Source organism: Tympanuchus pallidicinctus, unplaced genomic scaffold, assembly GCF_026119805.1.
Source record: "Tympanuchus pallidicinctus isolate F22 unplaced genomic scaffold, pur_lepc_1.0 scaffold4, whole genome shotgun sequence".
In the NCBI taxonomy this organism is placed as follows: Eukaryota; Metazoa; Chordata; class Aves; order Galliformes; family Phasianidae; genus Tympanuchus; species Tympanuchus pallidicinctus.
Window position 1 is genome coordinate 42,203,964 of NW_026294758.1, and position 21,032 is coordinate 42,224,995.

At 39.5% G+C, this 21,032-nt stretch overlaps 1 long non-coding RNA gene across 4 annotated transcripts in view; it reads right to left on the reverse strand.

Moving 5' to 3' along the window:
- Positions 1 to 344: 344 nt before the first annotated feature.
- LOC128089565 (uncharacterized) overlaps positions 345 to 21,032 on the reverse strand; it is a 36,490-nt gene continuing 15,802 nt past the window's right edge. For 2 of the 4 annotated variants that reach the window (XR_008210552.1, XR_008210550.1), the window contains one exon: positions 3,569 to 16,913. This is a non-coding gene — a long non-coding RNA (uncharacterized LOC128089565). Of the gene's footprint in view, positions 993 to 3,568; positions 16,914 to 21,032 lie in introns of those variants that run through there. The other 2 variants (XR_008210553.1, XR_008210551.1) reach the window with 2 other exon arrangements.

A 21,032-nucleotide genomic window follows, 5' to 3' on the forward strand; every position in this document is an offset into this window, starting at 1 on the left:
CATCATGGTGGGTCAGACACCACAGCTATGATGATTGAATTAATATTAAAACACAAGGAATACCTGAGGATTGCTTATACACATACAATATTTAGCATTTGCTTTTCCAATTTTCTTGGCATAAAATATTTTTAGAGTTTGTCATACACAAGATGCACTTTGCAAAGTAGGCCTGGAAACCAAGAACTGGGGGTTTTTTTGGTTGTTATTTTTTTATGGGTTTTTTGTCTGTTTTTTGTTGTTCTTGTTGTTTTGTTTTGGTTTTTTTTGAGAGAGTACCAACAGGTAGACTACGCATATTTATTTCTTTATTTGGACTGCCCTATTTTCAGCACAGTCCTAATATTCTAGCGCTTTCAACAGAAAAATCCTGTAGGCACAAAAGTCTGTTACAATTGTCATTGGATGAGCTCGTTACCAAGCGACATTCCAGGCATATTTTCAAGGATATAAAAAAATGAATGTGAGTTTTTACCTTGCTGACACAGGGTTTGGTGTAAACTGCAGGTTCTCCGTAATGGCAAAATTATTTAAACGTCAAACATACATCCTGCTTGGGCTCACATGAGTCTTACTCAGATTATTTTCTTCTAGCAAACTCTTTTAAGATTGGCTAGAATACAATAGGATGTCAGAGATAGACTTTCTCCTCCATTTTCATTCTCTTCATTGTTCCTGTTTCCTCTCTCAGTCAGTGGAAGGTCCTGATGGCCATTCTGGGATCTATTCCGTTATCAACCATCTCACTTTCAGGGAAGTCAGAGAATTCAGAAAGACATGATAATAACTGATTAAATGAATTGGACATATTCAAGTACAATTCAAATCTGAAAGGAGACCAGCTATCTTCCATCTCTACAATAATGTTCCTGTGGTGAGGAAGCCTCTAAATTAGATACTTCAAGTCAAGTGCCTGAAACTGGGTAGGGTGAACATGGCCCGTGATGTAGAACATATGTTTGACTTCCAGTCACTAAGAAAATAGCTTACATCTGAGAAAAAAAAAAATTACCAACCACTGTAAAGCAGTTTTCCAACACAAACTCCAGTCACAAGCTTATTAAAGTACATATTTGGTACAGTATTGCTACTGTATTATGTTGTGTGTTAAAAAAAAAGTCAAAGCAGACATGGAAAAATATTCAGATCTAGTTTCATCTCTAGCACATAAATGACAGAAGAACATTCTGCAGTGATAGGGGGAGCACTGAGAGAGACGCAGAAGAAGGAAAGCAATTATCCCCAGCATGCTGTTCCACCAGTTGTCTGGAAGAAAACATAATATGGCCAATAGAATCTCTGTAAGTATGGGATTCAAATTTGTTTGGGAAAGAAATGGAAATTGGGAAATGTTATTTGAATAGGCAAAAGAAAGAAAAAATGGTGAATGAAACCTACTGGTCATGAAAACGAGAGCAAAGAGGCAAGTTACAACTGACACTGACCAAAAAACATCTCTGTGAAAAGAAGCAAAATAGTTCATAGCTAAACAGAGCAAGCCCATAAAGCTCTCTACTGTAGGTATTCTGAAGCTATTTTCTTTCTCTTTGTTTTACCAGATATTAACTGATTCTTCCTTTACTAAGTGTTTCTATTAAATAAGTTCTCTCTAGGCGTTCTCTCATTGAAGGTACAGTAGTATTTGGTCAGTGTTCCCAAGCTGCTCTTGTTTTGGTTTGGCCTTGGTTTTTTGTTTGGAATTTCAAGTTTGTGTTTGTCGATTGTTTTTTTGTTGTGGTTAGGTTTTTTTGGGTTTTTTTTTGGTGGGGTGAAGGGAGAGTGGAATGGTGGAGGGCAGGATATATGCTCTCATTCTCAAATATGGTCTAAATTCTGTGTCCTATAAACCACAAAATAGTTCCTATTATATCTGTGTAAGGTAATAAGAGATTGTGGTGCTAGATGTATCAAGAAAATAAAAGGTAGCTGCTGAGAAATTGCTGTAAAGCAACTACAAATGGAGTTAGAAACAAATTGAGCTAAATACTTATATTGGAAAAACCTGTCTCTGGTCTTGTGTTCCTAGGAGTTTAGAGTTAACTCTCAGTTTGTGATTCAAGTGCAAAACAATGAATTTTCTCTTCTCAAGCCAGCAAAGGGCCCCAAACAACACCTCCAGGGAGACCTGATGTTTCAGATGAGAGATTTAAGCTTGAAGTTTACAGATGATTCTGTGTCTTAATTTATAACTATTTCACCAATAAACAAAGTAAGAAAAAATAAAAAGAATCTGTATCAAATATCAATGTATAATGGACAAAATATAAATATGGTCTGTTGCATATTACACTTTGTTTTGATATCTTAATTTAATTTTTTTCTGGTTCATGGAAAAGGGGTATTTCTTTCAAGAGTTTTCCTACTCAACATCCAAAGGAAAATGAAAAAATGAAAAAATAAAGAATCATAAGGCCATGGAATCACAAAATGACTTGAGTTGGAAGAGACCTCAAAGATCATCTGATTCCAACTCCCTTGCCACGATCAGGAACATCACCTAGATCAGATTGGTCAAAGATCCATTCAGATTGGCTTCTAACACTTACGGAATAGGGCATGCTATTATAATAGAGCTACCCTGGACAACTTGTTCCAGTACCTCACCACCCCGTGAAAAAAATTATGAGAATACGTTGCCAGTCTTGGCTGGACTGTCCTACCACATCCACTGGTAGCCTTATGACTTCCATCTATTTGGGATGATGAAAGATGGACTATGTGAGCAACAATTTCCTAGCAACTATACCATCTTAGCATCTGTGAAACTGGGTAATCTCTGCTGGTGCAGATTTTTGTGTGTGCAGCTCAAGACTCCTCACTGGTGAAAATGTATAGCTAATTGTGGTGACGATGTTAACAAATAATGTTTTGTAGCTGAGAATTTATCAAATAGTGTTACTGTGTTCTTTGCAGCTGTTGTATTTTCCATGGAAATGAATAGGAGGCCTTATTTTCAGCATGACTGACTTAGTTTACAGTCATTATTCCTTGTCCTACTACTACCCTCCCTGATAAAAGAGTCAATTTCCAGCTTTCTCGTAGGTCCTCTTTCAACTGGAAGGCCACCATAAAATCTCCCTGGAGCCTTCTCTTCTCCAGATTGAGTGGCACAACCCCTCGGAAATAAAAAGCAAAAAAGCAAAAAAGAATAAAAAAGAGGAGAGAGAAAGAAGATAGAATAAAGTAAGGAAGGGAGGAAGGAAGGAGGGGAAAGAGAGAGAAAGAAAGGGAAAAAAATAAAAACATCTTAACAAAACCAAGGAAAATATGAGGCTCTAGCAAAATAAAGAAAGGAAAAAAAAATACTCAAAACCTTACGAGAAAAGCAAATTTGGCTATCTGCCCCCATTCAAATAACAATTTAGCTGATGAAAATGCCACATTTTGTTGTAATCAAAAACAGCTATGTACTTGTGAAATTAAAGTGTTATTGTAATCGAGAAAGCTGAGCTTTGTGTAACATAGCTGTTGCTGGACAGGAGTCAATATCAGGAGTAAAAGCTGAAAGAGGCATTGCAAAGTTTGACACAAAAACCTTCTTTATTTACACTTTTATAGATTATTTAGAAAAAAAGAATCTGAAGTGTCTATTAATAGAAAAGAGGTTGTCAAATTTTCCTGAAAACAGAACAAAAATTCAAAACCATGTAAACTCTGCACCTCATTAGCAGAAATGAACAATTAAATATTCTTAATGTCTGGGGAGGTCTGGGTCAGACCTTTCAGCTTTTAGAAATATAGACTGCAAATACCACAAGGAAACTCCAATTGGAAACACCTTTAGGCAGTATAACTCGAGGAAATAACTTGATGTCAATAGGGGGCACACCAGCACAAAGCTGTTTCTACCAAGGTGCTTTACCTGTGTGAGCTGAAGGCTTGTCTGGAAACCACTGCTTCTAAATACAGAACAGAGGTACAAGTGCTGCTGTCCACAGTCAGTACTCATGGGTTCTTTTCAGGTTGGTGCATCCATTAATTTTTATTTTCTTTTTCAAGTTCTAAAGAAAGGAAAAACTGGAATTATTGCATGTGATCATGTTTTCTTTTGTTTGTTTGTTTGTTTTTAACATGAGGTTAAATTCTGGATAAATAATTTGCTGTTTTTAAAAGATGTTTGATAATTTTAGATGTGAGACATGCAGCAGAAAACAGGGGAAGGAAAAAGTTCCAGGTTTTGCAATCCCCAACAACGCCATTTTCTTCTGTTTCTTTCTTGTTTACAGAAACTTGTTGCATCCATGGGGTTTCTCCAGACATGCGTTTTGGGAAGCATTTGTCATGGGTTTGCCATTGAGTGACCTCACTCCCAGAAATCTGTTTGTAATGAGTAATAACAACAATGAAGATGTCATCAAGCTGTAAAATCCTCTGGAGAACTGGAGCCTGTTCTCAGCTCACATTATATGTAAACATTAGAAATATATGTAGCGTTGCAATATCCTATGGTCCTGCCTGCAAAAATTGAGGAGGATAGGGCTTTTTTTTCCTACAAAACCACATAAATTATGAGGAAAGAGCTTTACTTAAAATTCTGTTATCTCCATTATCTTGCTGAATAGAAATACTGGGCTAGTATCTAACCCTACAGATTTGCAGTGTGCCTTGCCCGTTCCAACACCACGAAAGATCTCTTCAGAAACGTCTGTGATGGCTGCAAGTCAAAGCTGCTGATGAAAGCCAAGTCTTCTGTCCGTCATGCATTAAGCATCAGTCTTGCTTCCTTTTATCTACCTTTCTGTAGAGTTTACAATTCCTGCAAGGGAATAGTTTGTGAATTTTCATTCTCCCTCAGCCTTAATTTCACAGCATATCTTTTTTTTGCATGTAAAACTGGCTATAGAAACAAATAGAAACAAAATTTCCTTAACACCCATAGCATCTAACTTTGGAAGCAACTCTTTGGCTGGAACCATGTTATCTCCATGATGTACTCAGATCAGCTATTGTCTGAAGGATATTAGCTGTGGTACGACAAGGTTAAGGAAAATTTCTGGACACTCTTTCCCATGTAGAAAGTGGCAAAAAGTTTGCAAATAATAAGAAAAAAAAAAAAATCACCTTGCCACTTGCAAGGTAAGTGCTTGGTTCATGTCATAGAATCATAGAATGGCTTGGGTTGAAAGGGACTTCAAAGATCATCTAATTCCAATCAGACTGATGCAGGCAGGGTTGCCAGCCACTAAATCAGGCACTAGATTAGGGTGCCCAGGGCCCCATCCAATCTGGACTTGAGCACCTCCAGGGACAGGGCATCCACAGATTCTCTGGGCAACATTAGTGCCTAATGCTCTAAGTGAAGTGCTCTAAGTGAAAAATTTTCTCCTGATATCTCATCTAAATCTCCCCTCCTTTAGTTTGAAAACATTCCCCTTTGTCCCATCACTATCTACCTGTGTAAAAAGTTATTTTCCCTACTACAAGAGGAACACAGAGGTGGACACAACAGGCTTTCTTTAAAAATATATGTATTTTTAAAATTATGAAAGGACAGACCAGAGCCCACATTTGTCGCCTGAAATTGCCCCTTCTCTTTGTTTACTTGTTTCTGCAACACAGTTTGGTACAAAAAGATTATAGTTGATTTCTCAGATGCCATTAAGGCTTAAGTCTTTGCATAACTTTATAGTTCCTATACAGGAACATACACTATAACTACTATAACTATGTAGTTCCTATATCTCAGTGAGTAGCCTGCTCCAAGTTGCAGCTAACTGACACTTAATGTGAATGGCCTCTGAGGCATCCCAGTTGGATCCTTCAAATATGAGAAATCCCTTTGTAACTTTTGAAAAAATTGCACCTAATTATATCTGATCCCATTAAAGAGGGCTAGCATGTAGGTACAAGTTCTCTCTTGCCTTGGATTGCTGTTACTTTATTTTCTAAAGACTCTTCCAGGGGGATAGAAATGATGTGATGTTTTATTGGGTCAGAATAAGGTGTGCGTTTATGAAATGAATGGGTTGCAGCTTTCAAAATGGCCCTAGGAAGGATTTTCATCTGTGGAAGACAGGTGTAGCCTTGACTTAAGAAAGGCAATGAACACTTCTGCTTGTCAAGACCTTCTGAAAGGAGAGGATGACCTCTTCAAAACTGGACAGAAGATCTTTTCTAAGTCTGATGTCAGCTGCTGACAAAAAGCTGAGAAGATAGCAGTCAGTTCTGCAGGCGACTAATCCCCTCTCTACTGATGAAACAAAGGCTCTGTGAATGGTGCCATCAAAGTGGAGAGGGATAGGAAAGTCAGCAGTGAAGACATCTGGACATCTGGAACAAAATGACTATGCTGATTGCTTACCAGCATGTCATGATAGCACCCCAAGTAGGCCTGCCACACTTGAGGGTCTCCATTTCTGGGTCCAAGACCAACAGGATGCAACACTTCACCTTGGGCAAAGTTCACCTCCCTCCTTGTATGGGAGCTCTTCTTTATTATTTCTTCCTCAACTCACTAATGTTTGTTTTTTTGGATGAGCTGATACAGCAAAAGCTCATATGAAAGAAAAGTCAGACGTCCAGCTCCTGCAGCCTCTTGTACTCTTCTATAAATTACTGATCTAAAACTAGCAGGAAATTCTTCAAAGCCAATGTACAGCTACTGACCTCCTCTGCTAGCTTTCCCAAGATGTCAGAAAGGCTGAACTGCAAGACCAAGTCAGGTGTGTGCTGGTATTTTTTAAGAAATTCCTCCATCACACCTGAATATTCATTGACTTCTTCTTGTGTTCAATTCTAAATTATAACAAACACCTTCAAGTCAAGTGTGAGGAAATTTAGAACAGCAGATGAATCCACTGACTCTACTGTTCGGTTTTTTTCATATATGGAAATAGATTTTCATTTAAACATTCTCAAAGAAACACTTTTATGAGTGCACAGCACAGTAGGCTTTGAGGAAAATGCAGAAATACTGTCCTTCCATGAATGCGTCAAAAAACAATGATTACTTCACACAACCTAATCAACGAGTCTTCACAGAAATACTTCAGTGATTTCCAGGAATAAGTCATCTCTGATGAAGAATGTGAGAGAGGAGGGAACGGTGAAAGAACGCACATTAAAGAGAGGAGAGGGTTTTCTTGACATGTAAGACCAGGATTCAGTAAATCAACTGCAGTAGCCCTTAGATTGTTTCAGTGCAGGTACTTAAGGTGTAAATGTTGATCACAGTGGTGAAAAATCCGCTGTCCTATACAAACCTCATGGAGTGCTTCTGCTTAAGAGGAAGGTGCAACAGCCATTTAGCAGGCTAACCCAGGGTAACCTGACCTCCAGTGATGCTTGCTCCTGCCCTCCATCCCACCTCCTTAATTAGCAAGTGATTTTTTGCTCTAGAGCATTAGGGTTTATAACATGCATTTGTTTTTGCTTGCCTAATAAAGATGGATCTTCTAATTATCCATGTGCTGTCTGATGCTTTAATAGAGCTCATTATGCTCTTAATCTTGTGTTTTACAGAGTGGAAATAAGAATTCTGCCGCCCCACACAGCCCCTCTAAAGGTTATACTAACAATACAAACTGCCGTTTTTTCTCCAGCAGGTCTTGAATACATCCCTCAGTGCTGCTGCTTGCCAGGCCCCACGGGCTCCCCCATCTTCCATGTGGACATGGAGTCATGCATGTCTCATCTGTCAATCTGTGTCACGGAGTCATGGAGTCAATCTGTGTCAGACCCTGGCACCCCAATCAGCCTGTGTGCTTTCTTGGTCCGAGGGCCGTGGCTGGCTCCCCAGCCAGAAGGTCTCTCTGAGATGCCCAAATACCCAGCATGATCTGGGGAGATGAGGAGAATCTTTTCAAAATTCCTACCCGGGAAGAGGAAAGAAAACCAACCTGAACAAATAACAGCAATTGTTAAACAGAAGGCTGTCAATATAGCACTAATAAACTTCCAACAAGTAAAAAGATATTTTCTTTCTAAGCTGTCTTGCTTCACAGCTGCTCTGAAATATCCCTTTTCTTTAGAAGAAGAAGCTAACAATTTTCCTTCCCCAGTCCTAATTTTAAGATTTTACTTTTGTTCTTGCACTGTAGACTACTTTGAGGCCCTGCCTTGGCCTTCTGCTGCTCTTCAAAAAGCAGATATTTTTATGCAAGCTGGCAGGAGTTATCCACACATTTTGCAGACAACATGCTGATCACACAGAACTGTTTTAATTCCTTGCTTCCAGCTGCATGGTTGTGTTAAACAAGAAAAGGTACACTTCTGAATACTCATTGCCTATGTAAAAAAATGGCTGTAGCTGCTGCAAGGAGCTGCTGCAGATCGAGAATGGAAAGTAAACACACTATTTAAACTGTAGTATACAATATATTAAAAAAAAAAAAAAGTCATTGGAAGTACTGAATACAATAAAAGTGAAAGTAGAGAAGGAAATTCAAGGGAATGCTTTTCTGTTTTCATTTAATGTTTGTTAGTTTGCAAATGGCTTTTTAAGTTTTTCCCACCTTTATATGCTGTGAAGATATTTGGAATGTTAAAAGTAATTCAGAACCAGCATATCTATTTAGGAAGACATGAAACATTTTGAGATCATATATGCCTGACTGTGATCTCACCAGAAAAGTTTCTTCAGCTCATCAAATTCTTGGTAGTGGTCACACATGCTGCTAATAGGACAAAACCTCCTTTTGAAACAGAGGGTGCAGAATCAGGACCTCAAAGCAGACGTATGTTACTGATCTGAATGAGTAAAACAGCAAGGTGGGAGGAATCGATTTTAACTTCTTTGGCACAATCTCAGAGTTAATCGAGTGTTGCCAAAACAACAAAATCAACTAAAGTCCAAAAATTTTTTTATCGGATCTGGCATCTACAACATTTTGTTGACCCATAACCTCGCCGATACCTTTTTTCATCAAGTCATGAAAACCTTAGAAATGTCTACTGGTCTACCATCATGTTCCAATCTTACAAAGAATAAGGACTGTTTGCAACTCTGTTTCTGAATCTAGTCACACCATCATCAGATATAAGATTATAATTTTCATCCTTTATCTATTCATCTATTTTGTTAATTAAGGCACCATTTTTATTTTTGGTTTGGTTTTGTTTTGCACTACTTCACATTGCACTGCTCTAAAACAAATTTTAATTTTAGTCCATACTATATATTTTACTGCCATATCCTGGGAGTGATCAATGACCTTTCTTAATAATGTGTCACTTTTCTGAATGCTATATGTAATTAAAAAATGAACACTTGCTATATTTATATTTGATAGTAAAAAATTCCTTCTCAAATAATGCTGCTATCAATACAATCATATAGACAGACATTGCTATTAATAGCAAAGCATGAACAAAACCACAAATGTAGTGATTTAGAGGAATTAGCCTCAGTAGTGTAATCATAACACAACACACATTTTGTATTCTAGCTGATGTGCTCCTATTTGCAATACTTTCTACTGCTTTGGGAACAACCCATTCCATTGCCGTGTCTCCACTGATTTCAGCTGAATGTTGTCTGTCTGAAAATGACAAGGATGTTAAGAACAAAGAGCCACTAGTAAATCAGCGTATGTGTTGTTAGAGAATTTGGAAAGTGGTGGTAAATGATATAGAAACATCCTCTATGTATGTAGAAATACAGTTTCTTACCAAGACTGAAGCAGCCCCAAGATCCTTTCATTTTTTTTGACGCAGACTGTTTTAGCATTTGAGAGGATATTCTGGCTCATATTAGCCCATGGAATTGATCATTGTCAGCCTTTCCTAAAGTTATTTCCATGCCCCATTTTCCCTAAAACTAGATACAGAACTAGATTACTGAAGTCCATGAGAAATGATTTTCCTCTATTTCTAGCAGGTCTTCAGATCAATTTGGAGCTGATCGTGTAATCCATACTGCCCAGCTTCCTCTTGCTTAATAAGATTCCCACACTGTACTCATATCACTGTGAGTACAGTTGACTAGTTTACCTGTGACTTTCCTGGGTAAAGTGTTTGTGGCCAGACACCTTCTCCTGTGAACTATGGACTGGGAAACTTGTTCTGTCTCTCTTTCAACAAAGCCTCGCTGTCTTCCACAGTAGAGGATAAGGGACTGCTTGTTTGGAAAGGTTTGGTAGTTACTTTTTTATACATATTTTGTAGATGTATTAATGTCTTAAAATATTTGGCATATTCAGCAAACACTGGATATATTACAGCACAGTAAAAAGTGAAAGGAAAGGAAGAAACATTATCCTTGCCTTTGTTTTCTTTTTATGATTATTTTGAGGGTCATTCCAATAATAATGCCTTCTGTTCCATCATGTTGGCCCACAACATCAGAAGCAGATGTTGGCAGTAAAGGTTGGACTTTCCCAACATTATTCCATTCCATGTTGTTGCCTTGTGACAGGTGGCAGCAGAGGGGCAGTCTGTCAAAATGGAGTCTGACATGGAAGTATATATGAAGCAATGGCGTGGTACTGAATTTCTCCATGCAGAAAGAATTGCACCGACATTTATCAGTGCTTGCTGAAAGAGAATGGAGACCCAACAGTGGAATTGAGCACAGCAAGGTCTGGGTGGTGTGTTTCTGCAATAGAAACAGCAACATGAAGGACAAGACACGTCCCAGACTGCCACACACAAGTGTTATAACACAAAATAAAAGGTGTCCCTATCAGCTCATCTGCATGAATCAGCTAATGGTGGTGAGTATGTTGAAAAACAGTGTTTTGTAGCTGAGAATTTGTTCTACCAAATAATGTTATTGTGCCTTTTGTAGTCGTTGTAGTTTCCATGGAAATGAATAGGAGGCATTACTTTCAGAGAGAGCCTCATATAATGTTTAATGAAAAGAAACTGGATTATATTTTTGTTAGTTTAAGTTTTTTCTTCCACTGTTTATTAGCAATGCATAAATGGTTAAATGGCAGGATCACCTTTCCAGGTCAGGAATTCACATAGTCCCTCTATGCATATAAATATTACTTCAGCCTTCAAACTCCAGCACATACTAATTCATGCTACAAATAGTGTTTGTTTCCTTTCTGCAGGCATTCTATTTTTGACTGTGATGCCCAAGTTTACATTTTAGAAACAGCAAGCTTCATCCTCTACTTAGTGTAGGAAACGCCCCGTGAAGGCAAAAAGTAAGCTGAATTAAGAAAATAATCAGAGCTTTGTAATCAGTGGCCTCCGTTTTCTACTGTTCTAAGCTTGAAAGCAAGCTGAAAGCTGTGTTGTCAGCAGTAAGAAGTGGCCAGTGCAATGGGTCTCTGCCACAGAAGTGTGAATGACTGCACAATACTGCATTCATCCAAAGATCCCTGGTATCTTATGGGTCATCTAGAGACATGCAGGTTGATATGCCTAGGAGCGATCAGCCTTCCACTGTGACATGTAGCCTGCATGCTGAGATGCTTTGTACCACTGGAACACTCAGTTTGAACAGAGGCTCGAGGTATCTTCTGAAGATTACCAGTTCCTATGACTCCTCATGTCTACAGCCTCTTTTTTTTCTACTCTGGCATGTCATATAACACTCCACTTACTTATCTGGTAAATTGAGATGGTGCACCTCATTCTAGATGTAAATAAATACAATTTAACCAAGAAGCCATGTGAAATTCTAAAACTGCTTTCTTCTTTTCTGGCAGCAAAACTTCCTTATTTGCAGGTTCATGTTTCTGAACCATGTTTTTTCAGTGCAATATATGGGTACATCAATCTAGCCAGGTGACAGGCAGTGCAAAGGACTGGTATTGACTTAGTGACTGACTTAGAGTACTCCTAGAGACAGGAACAGCATTCAGAACTTTCTATGTGTAAAGAATTTCCTATATTTTGTTGTTGTTGTTCTAGACTTGAGGTTATTTTTTGCAAATAGGCATCAACTTATAAATAAAAGATATTTTCATCTCTCCTTCAATTTTTTGCAGGTCAGAGTGACCCACTGTCCCTAAAATCAAGGTATCCTTTGCAGTTGAATTCCCACTGACATGGGGAGGAGGAAGTGATTTTTCTTCCAGATGAAACTAGAGGAGAACAAACATCTGTGAAGAAGAGAGGATGGTGGCATGGCAGCACAGTGAACCATCTGAGAGCAAAGTGTTCAACATGCTCACTAGTAAGTGTCAGCTTGATTTGAATCACTTGCTTAAGTGCAGCCTAGCTGAAGCCAAAAGAACATACCTTTCTTCGATGAAATGGAATCCCAATGCATAAATAAAAGATTTCACCTAGGAAGAGTGATTTATTATCTCCATCCCAAGAAACATGCCTATGATTTACCACAGCTCCTTGCTCTCAAGCAAAAGCAAAGAACAGTCCCTCCCCCAGCAAAATAACCTCAAATCAGTGACCACCATCACTACTTCCATTAGCTGGCAGAGAAGTCTGAGACACTTCTATACCAGTAATTTAGCTGAAGTCAACAAAGTCATATGGATGAGAGAACAGACTAAGCGAGAGACAAACGGGGTTTCTGGTTCCAAACATCATGTGGAATTCACTGATATTCATTAGAAAGAAGAAAAAAACTGTATCATAGTGGGCTTCTGTCCAATCTAAAAAACTGATCCCATATCCCACTGAAGGAGCCAGCTAATTTATTCCTCACCATATGGATGTTGTAAAGCTGTGGAGATCAAAACCTTCCCTGACAGAACCTTGGATCCACCAAAGAAAACATTTCTGTTCCCTCTGAGCAGCCATGTCGGGATTTATGAAGAGCCTGATCCATGTTGGGACAATGCTTTGGACGGCTTAGTCAATTCTAAAGAACATTCACGCAGCAGACACAATCAATAAAGCTTATAATTTATTTACTTCATTCCTGAGTGCATGAGTTTTGATTTAAGGAGCTGACATGGGATGTCAAAGAGAGGACGGACTTTCAGATGTGAATGGCAAGATTTAAATACTGTCTAGCTCTTAGGTAGATTCTCCAGAACCTCTTGCTCCAGAACAAGACACTATTCATAAAGACTCTCAGCAGATCACTACACTACATCTGTTGCTAGCTGTTGCCATAAATTACATACATCAAATTCAAAACCACTGGACTGTGATGACTCGCTCTCTCTGACTCTGCTCACTCATGAAGCCTGAACTTCAGCAACTTGTGGGAGATACAAGCAGGATAAAACATACAGTCTCTAATTGTATCTTCCTTCTTAATGGCGCTTGAAGTTGGGAAAAGAAAGAATGGTAAGGAATCTAGGGAGAACAAAAGTCAGGAAAAACTGAGTGCACAAGTCTCTGTTTTTGCCTGAGCACCCTCTCTTTGTTCCATCCAGAAAATTTTGGGGAAGATGCAAAGAAAATGGCTGTCAAGGACAAGATAATTCTCTTGTGGAGACAAGTTCACTTACTTCCCCACTAACCTTTTCTTTCTTTCCATTATGAAGTAAATTATTTGTGGTTCCTGCAGAGTTGCTTGAAATGCAGAGTACTTGTTGAGACAATAGAATAATTTCAGATGAAACAGATTCTTAGTGGGGAAACTTTTTTCAGTTTACTCAAGCTTTAAGCTGAAAATAAGAAGCTACTTCTGATCTGCTTATGCCTTTTTTCTGTCCAGTTCTCAGCAAAGTGTCAGCCAGATTTAGCACAAAATGTTCACCAGCAGGGACAACTATAAAAGCATGACCCTTGAAAATTGTCACATGGCAGTGAGTTGTTGAAGACATTGCCTGAAAAGATCACTGAGTGACCTATCCCTTCTTCTCTTCTTCCAGTGCTTTATGGTCTCTAACAAAGGTGAAAATATGATGTGAGTGTCACATGCCTATACATTTTTATTTACAAGATGTAAACTATTGCCTAAATCTCTAGTCCCATTTACATCATGAAACATAAATAAACATCAATCCAGGGAGATAAAGAAATGTGAGCTTTTGCAAGTGCTGTAATTGTACCAGTTCTGTCTTAATTTAATTTCTGGGGATTTCTTTCTAATGGGAGATCACAGAGCCATAATGTAACAGGAATGGAAACCTCCCTGGAGGTGGAAACCAGCAATAGAGTAGGAGGTACTGGCACAGAGTGTTTCCTTCAGCCTAGTGGCTACATCCTCTTAGACCAGAGCACACAGCTGACACTTAGCAGGAGAGAGCCTGCACATGGGCAACTACAGTGGGAAGACAAGGAGTGAAGAGTAAATCAGTCTTTGTTGCCCCCATATTTTTTTTTTTATCAGAGCAAAAGCACAGCAAGGATGTGAACCTTAGCCTTCTCTGGGTTGTTTTCTAAGTTTCCTCAGAAACAATCTCAGCAGGTTTTGCAGTGTTCAGAGTGTACCCATCCCCTGCACTCAGGACTCCTGTCACTCCTTCTGCTGCACAGTGAAGTCCACTACTGGTAGACACAAAGGCACTAGAGAATCTGCAGTTTATTATGAGACTTCACTGGCCCTCCGAATATAAGCTTTGAAGTCGCTTCAGTAGTACTGCAGAGAAATTATCCCTCCCCAGCTTAAACAAGGTGGAATTTTCATCTTAATATTCTCAGAAAGTACAGTGCCCACTCCAAGAGCAGGGCAAGCACAGTAAAGTACAAAATAGGTATATCAAAAACGTAAGCAACTTTCTCTTTCAGGAATAAATATTAGCAGTAGCTAAAAGAAACTACAGAAAAACAGAGAGACCACCTATTTCCAGTATTCAGAAATACAAATGGCAGAACTAAGATACATAAAACTTGTATCTGCCTCCTCATGTTCACGAAATTAAAGGTAACAGTTGCATATTTCTGCATTTCACAACTCAAGCACACTTAATAAAACTCCCAACTCTCAGTCTTCTTTATATACAACATGCTACTTGTTTTTGCCTGAGTGTGAAAAAGAATGTTTTATTTGTCATTCAGAGAATGCTCTGGAAAAGAAACTTTGCTTTTCTACTTTTTCTCCTCTGTAACTATGAAAAATATGACTCTTTAGGCTAACATACCAGTTTACCACATGATAACCAACAGTCATTTCCACCTGTTCTTGCATTCGACAACTGGTATTTCTGAAGGAAGTAGAAAATTTTAATGAATTTCCAGTTTCTGGTACCAATATATAAGGAAAATGATTTGATCAGTCCGTATCCTTGCTCTTGTTCTGTCTGTACGTATTACTGTTGGTTTTAACAACAAATCTTGTACTTCGTAAGTGCTCTAAGTAGAAAGAACATCGTTCTGTGCTTGAGTGAGATTTATTTCACTCTTGGCTAGAAGTCACTTGTTTATTTGGAGAGGTTTAAATTTCTGCTTACAGCATAGTGAGAGGGGAAAAGGCTCTCCTTTGTGCTCAGACTCCGAGTTTTTAAACCTTTAGTTTTTTTATATTGAAAAGAAGTTCTGGAAGTTGATGTAGTCTGATGTACTAATATAATGCACGGCTACTTGCTTTTACTCATCATGTTGCCTGTCAACTGTATTATTGCTGGATTACTTCCCAAAAATCATAATAAGAAAAAACTTGTTCAGACGATGTTTATCCAAATACCTAAACCATTTTTTGAGGAACAAGTCCGTATTGAGCAGAGAGATCATTTGCTGCAATAATGTCTGGAAGAAAAGAAAATGAAAATTGTCAGTCAAAGTAAACAGATTCTATATTGCAACACCCAGGAGGCCGTGCTACAGTATATAATCTATTCAGTTGCTCACACCTAGTCCTATTTTCAAAGTCATAAACTGGGGTGGATTTGTCAGAGTTTCAACAATATAATTGTTCAGCTGTAAATTTTCTTGCTGGCAAGTTCCAGAGTTTTCAGATAATCCCAGGCAGGGATTTAGGCTTGCAGTCACACACACAATAAATAGTTCACATGTAGCGTGTGGAGCTTGCAAACCATGCTACCACAGAAGTTTGCAGGGGATTGTGAGCTCCCTCAAGCACACAATGTAATTTGAATATATGATACATTGGTACTTTCACTGCAGTGAACAAAGAGAGTGACATTGTTGTGGATTGTGCATGATTAATGGTAGATGTGCAGTGTAAGTTTAGAAGTGAGTAAATCACTCAATTTTTTTTTGCATCTTGAGCAATAAGATGCATTCCCACTTGAAGCCATGTGGAGAATGCTTGGCTCAGGCCTCATTTCAAAACAGTCAAGGGAAACACCAGTGTCTCTGTTAGCAGAAGGCATGGCCCGTAGCTTCATACTTTGGCTATTTTTTCCTGACTGCACAACTTATGTCCTGGCAGCAAGATCTCCTGAGGAGTTTTGTTTCATTTGAATGCTTATTTAGCTTCCATCTGAGCTATACGGCAAGGCTTGAAGTGTTTATAGAAAAAGCTACAAAGATAGCAGTCATACTGAAACCACTTCGCAGGTAAACATGATGAGAGCTGATGTACATAAACTAATGAAAAGGAAAGGAGAGAGAAGAGTGGATTCTCAGTGGATTAGTAAGCCAAAGACTATTTCCCTGGCTGAGCTGGAGTTCTCTCTCTCAAAGCACCATACGCAGAGACATTTACTCCCATCTCTCACATACTCTTCCCCTTCTGTTGTGTGAAGGGTAGCACAAATCCTGTCAACAGGACTCCTCTTCAGAAACTCACTGCAAATAACCTTCACCCCTCAGCTCCTTAAAGAAAAAAAAAAAAAAAAATAGAAAAAAAAAGGAGTATTGCAAGTATTCCAAAAGCTGTTCCCTTCCAAGTCCCAAAAATTGTGTGAGAGCAGGAGAGTATTCACAGTATTCAATCCACTGGAAGGGGCCTCGCTTATAGTGCAAATTCTGCAGATGCTGTGGTGGGATTGACCTTTGCATCTCAGAGGGTTACCTGCTGCACCAGCTGGCCCCATTGTGCTGTAACATCTTACCCAGTCCTGGTAACTCTTTCATAACTCTTTCTCACCACTTCAGCTCCCTGGAGTTTAAAGAGACACAGCTGGCAGGAGCTCCTAGGATGTCTTGGTGAGCCCTTCTTTCTGAAATTCTTAACAGCGCAGTCCATCTCTGCTTTACTGAAAAAAGAAAAAAAAAAAAAGAAAAAAAAAAAGAATTTAAAAAAAAATCCCAGTTATTTGAATAGAAATCTGTACGGGATAGTATTCTCAAAAATATAGGATGAGGCACTTAGCAGAATTTAGAAGAAAAACAAAAGAGACTAGGTAGCTCAGAGGGACAAAACAGACCCAAAGAAGGACAAAATAGCAAGCATTTTTCTCAGTAATCCAGAATTTCCAGAGTTTTGTGGTACAGTTCTTGCTAGTGACCTCAGTGGTGCATGGAGACACAGAAACACCAGCTACAGACATCCAGATCCTATGGTGATCTTACATTTTGCAGCTTCTCCCTTGTTTAGGAGCAGCAAAGCAGTTTTCAAACTCCTCACAGATCACTGCAGTTCAAACTTCAAGATTTGGTGGGGAGAGGTCCCTTCCAACCCCTATAATTCTGTGATTCTGTGATTCTGTGAAAACATGGAATGTATTTAGGTCTTTTTCTGAAAAGTTATAAGCTTCTTCAAAGATAATTGGGAGTACAATTTTAGAGCATAAGAATGGGTGTCAGAGAAAGAAAAAGCTATAAGTATTTGCTGCCTCCTTTTTCTCTTCTGTTGAAAACACACAGAAAGAATTGCCTTGTCTTCCTTGAATACCCTGAAGATCAAGAGACTTATAGTCAAAGGTATCTTAAATTCCTCTGTAACACAGTTTCTCTGGCTGGTATCTGTAACTGTGTGCTCGCCTCAAGCTTTATCCAATAATTAATCAAATTGCCTTGGTCACACATACTTGGACTGTAAAATTCCTCTGCAAGAGACACTCACCCCATACATGTCCAGACTCCATGCACTAATTTATTCATCAATTTGGCCTGACTAGCAGCAGAGCTATTGTTTTTCACCTGGGGTTTGATCCAGCACTCATTGATGTCAAAGGCAGTGCTCCTATTGACTTCCGTGGGACGCAGGATCAAGGTTTTCGCCCACCAGCAACAGACAGCAAGTCATGCTGGTAGCGAGGGCAAGAGTCCCAAATGCAATGTGGAGTGCAACAAATTTACCACTGAGTGCTAGGTTACTGGAGATGCTCCTTGTTATCAAACTGTTCATCCTCAGTGTATAGGTACTTATGCTGAGCAGCACTGCCACAGTAGCTAAGCTCCCAAACACCTACTTCAGCCTCTGCCAAATTCAGAGGCCATTTCCTACTTTTCCTTCTTTCTATCTTCCTTCTTTTCTCTTTTTCTCTCCATTTATTTCTTTTTGTTTTATAGAATCATAGAATCATAGAGTGGATTGGGGTGGAAGGGACCTCAAGCATCATCAGATTCCACCCCCTGCCATAAGCAGGGTTGCCATCCACTACATCAAGTACTATATCAGGTTGTTCAGGGCCCCATCCAACCTGGCTTTGAACACCTCCAGACACGAGGCATCCACATCTCTGGGCAACAAGTTCCAGCACTTCACTACTCTCTCACTGAAAAATTTCCTCTGACATCAAATCTAAATATCTCCTCCTTTAGTTTAAAACCATTCCACCTTGTCTTATCTCTATCTACCCATTGTAAAAAGTTGATTTCTCTCCTGTTTACAGTCTGCTTATAAATATTGGAGGACTGCAATGAGGTCTCTCCACAATCATCTCTTTTCCAGGTTGAATGAGCCTAGCTCTCTCAGCCTTTTCTCATAGGAGAGGTAATCCAGCCCTCTGACTATCCTTGTAGCCCTCCCCTGAACCTGCTTCATAAACTCCACATCTTTCCTGGGTTGGACGTCCAGACCTAGATGCAGTACTCCAGATGGGTCCTGATGAGGGCAGAGTAGAGGGAGACTAGCACCTTCCTCACCCTTCTGGCCACCTCTGTTTTGCTAGAGCCCAGGATACTGTTAAGTTTTTCATCTGCCAGGACCCCTAAGTCCTTCTCCACAGGGCTGCTCTCAAGGAACTCTTCTCTTATTTTGTACATATTTTTGGGATTGCCCCAACTCAAATGCAACATCTGGCACTTAGTTTTATTGCAACTCATAAAGTTCAAATAGGCTCACTTTTCAAGTTTATCAAGGTCCCTCTGAGCGGCATCCTCTCCTTCTGCCATATCTACTGCAGTACTTTGCCTGATTTCATCAGCAAACTTGTTGAGGATGCAATCTATCCCATCTATGTCATTGATAAAGATGTTAAATAGTACCAGACCCAAGATGGACCTCCGGCAACACCTCTTGTTACTGGCCTGCATCTGGACATAGAGCCATTGACCAAGATTCTCTGGCTGTGACCTTTCAACCAATTCCTTGTCAGTCTTACAGAGTGGTCTTGGACTTGCCCTTACAGTGGGGGGGAATTTGCTCCACCAGCTCCCTCCAAGAGGTTCAAGGATAGGAGGTTCAGGGATGTGAGAAATATGAGAATTCTGGCTGCCAGTGAAGACTGAGGGAAAGAACTTATTGAGTACCTCAGCCTTATCTGCTGTAAACAGTTCTCTTTTCTCATTTAGCAGAGAAGGTATGCTCTCTTTGGACTATTCTTTTTGATTTAGGTACCTACAAAAGCCCTTCTTGTTGCTTTTAATATCCCTTGCCGAGTTCATTTCCATCTCTACTTTGGCTTTTCTAATCCTGTCTCTGCATGTGCAGACAGCATCCCTGTTTTCTTCCCAAGTTACCCATCCTTGTTTGACCAGAAGGTCCTTGCCAAACCATGACAGTTTTCTGCTTCCTCTGTCTGCTTTTTTATTCTGACAAATTCTGATCTCTCTTTCTTTTATCTTCCTTTCTTCCTTCCATGCAATCATTATAGAATCACAGAATGATTTGGGTAGGAAGGGACCTTTAAAATCATCTTGTTCCAACCCCCCTGCTGTAGGCAGGGATACCTCCCAATAGACCAGGTTGCTCAAAGCCTTGTCTAGCCTGGTCTTGGACACTACCAGGGAGGGGACATCCACAACCTGTTCCAGTGTCTCACTAACCTCACAGTAAAGAATTTATCTCTAATATCTACTCTAAATCTTCTCTCTTCCAGTTTAAAGCCCATTTCCCCTCATTCTGTTGCTACATGTCTTTACAATAAGCCCCTTCCCAGTTTTTTGTAGGTCCCCTTCAGGTACTGGAAGGTCACTACAAGATCCCCCTGGACCCTTCTCCAGGCTATAGAGCCCTAACTCTCTCAGCCTCTCCTCACAGGAGAGGTGCTCGAGCTCTCTAATCATCTCTGTGGCCTTTCCTGGACCATTTCCAATAGCTTGATGTCCTTGTGCTGGTGGCTCCAGAACTGGATGCAGTGTTCCAGGTGGGGTCTCACAAGAGCAAAGTAAATGGGCAGAATCATTTTCCTTGACCCGATGGTCATGCTTCTCTTGATGCAACCCAGATACAGCTGGAATTCTGGGCTGCAAGCACACATTGCTGACTCATGTTAAGTCTTTTGTTCTTGGTTTTCCACCAAAATGCAAAACAGCAATTCAGAAAACATCCCAGTCTTTAAAAGGCATCCAGGCTAATCTGACTATAATGTAGTTGAAAAAATGTATTTACAAATCAAGACACAGGATTGAAATGCCTTCAGTCTGTCTCCCTTGATGCAGCTCCTTTCTCTCCAAAGTCTACAGGTGATGATGGAGGGAGAGACAGTCTGGGAATTAGGAAAGAGCTTTTCTTGGCACTACATACTAGTTCACCTTAATAAGATAAATTTTTATAGTAAACACTGAAGATTTACAATGACTGAAATGAGAATAGACTTCATCCTTACATGTATGAGGATAGTATTTGCTCAATTAAGTTATTTTAAAGTTGGCTTTTCAACTTTGATTATTAGTCAAATAGCTTTTCTTTATCAGGACGTGACATGCTATTTCTTCCATGTGTTCACTGGGCTAACTATTACTGCAGTTTATTTCTGCTTTTCCCTATCTTTGCTATGCCCCAAATGTACTAAAATGTCCCATCTCCCACCATTTGGAGGTTAGAGGTGATTGGTTTATCTAGAGTTCACTTCAGTTATACTGACGCACACGCGCTGAAACTGGCATGCTTGGGCCTCCAGGCTCCAGCTCTGAAAGCCGTTTCCATACCGAAAGAGGAGCAGAGGTAGGCTGTGACCCATCAGTAGGCTGACTATACTCTAAAATAA